Source organism: Tupaia chinensis, unplaced genomic scaffold (genome assembly GCF_000334495.1).
Source record: "Tupaia chinensis unplaced genomic scaffold, TupChi_1.0 Scaffold149922_1, whole genome shotgun sequence".
Classification (NCBI taxonomy): Eukaryota; Metazoa; Chordata; class Mammalia; order Scandentia; family Tupaiidae; genus Tupaia; species Tupaia belangeri.
Genome location: NW_006209766.1, coordinates 359,576 through 361,382, shown reverse-complemented (window position 1 = coordinate 361,382; position 1,807 = coordinate 359,576).

Here is a 1,807-nt window from a genome sequence, read left to right as displayed (position 1 = left end):
CCAGAGGCCAAGAGATCAAAGGTTTGATAAAAAATCCAGCAAGATTCCGCTGAAAACACAAACAGAAAAATACATCATTAGAGGAGACAATAGGGTAGAAGGGGTTGAGGTTCATGTTTCCCCACCCACTTGAAAGTAACTCACATATCCAGTGGCCCTGCTTGACCTTCCACAGAGACCTGACCTCCCCCAGGACTGCTCCCATCCCAAACATAGAGCACATATGAGGCACTCCCAGAAGGAGGGCACAGTGTGAAGGGCCATGGAGACCACTATGCCTCTGGCCACTGCCCCAGGTGTATCAGCCTGCATAATTCTGGCCTTCAAATGCACACCACTACCCCATCTCTCCATCCCTTAATACGTGCACGGCTAAGACCAGCACATGGTGTAATGGTTCCATTATTGGACTCTCACATAGTCAACCGCGGTTCAAGTCCCAGACCCAGCAGTTTAAAATTCACACTGTGCGCATGTGCATGTGGGCCCAAAATTTCAAGAGGAGAATGGAGGGGAAGGGACTGCAGCATGGCCATCTTCCCTGGGGGATGATTTCTCACTTTCTGTCTCTCTGTCTCTCCAGCGAGTGCATGCACCCTATAGCAAAAGTCTCTCAAAAAAATTTTTTTAAATACATGCATGACCAATGACTCCTCCATTTCCAAATTTCTCTCTCCTTTCAAAGGCTGACTTTTGGGAGTTTTCAACTCCTGGGCATGACCTCCCAGATGAGACCCCTAAACCTATCCCTGGAAGCTGCTCAGAGATCACCAAGAAAGGGCAGAGTGAGATGGAGTAGGACAAGGGTCAGGAAGGGCATCCACTGGCCCTTGTAACTCTCACCCATCTGGAGGCCCAGCAAGGCCAGCACAAGCAGTGTTGCCTTCATGGTGTCGACTGCTGGAATCCTCTGCTCAGAGCAAGGCTTCTGCAGTTTTATAAACTGCTGGCTCCTCCAGCCCCGCTCACACCCCTCCCAAAAACTCCAAATGCCTGTGGGCAGGTCTTGGGAGAGCTAAGTACAGAAAGCCCTTCCCACTCTCAAGAGCAAAACTGCTAGAGAAGATGCTATTGGCTTTTGGAGAGAAATGGTTGTACCTTTAGCAAACAGCAGTTAGAGCTGACCTTTCTAAGTGCCTCCATTCTGAGCCAAATGCTCTGTTGTCCCAGCCCCAACTATCACTCTTGCTTCCTGACCACAGCCTCCCCCTCCTCATCCCCCCACCATCCTGGCTCCAAACACAGTGCTCTCTCAAATGTAAAGAAAGCTGCAGGGTAGGTCAAAGACACGTCTATGTCATCATAGCCAAAATATCATCCAGCAAACTGGATCTTGCCTGAATTTAAAACCTGGGGTAAGTATGGAACTGGGACCTGACTGGCACCCCTCGAGCACCTTACCTGCTGCAGTCCCTTCCCCTCCATTCTCCTCTAGAAATTTTGGGCACGCATGTCAATGGCCACAGTCGATGGTCTCTGAATCCCTCCCTGCAAGAGAAGTCCCAGGACTTGTGGCCATATGGGTCTTCTCAGGGCTTGGTAATGGTCCCATTTCACTCATCAACTGGGTCATGCCACCAACTTCCCTCTGCCATTAAGGAAGCTCATTCCTAACCCCATCTTTCTCCATCTTTTCAGTCTCGTCACTTCTCCTGGCTGTCTCACCAATCTTCATGTCCTCGGTAGAGGCTTGACCTGCATAGCCCTTTCAGTAACATCAGGGAGCAGTGGAAAAGGAAGAGACCCTAAAGTGTCCACAAACTTGCAGGCCACTGAGCGCTAGAGCTCCATTGACTAGATAGCTAAG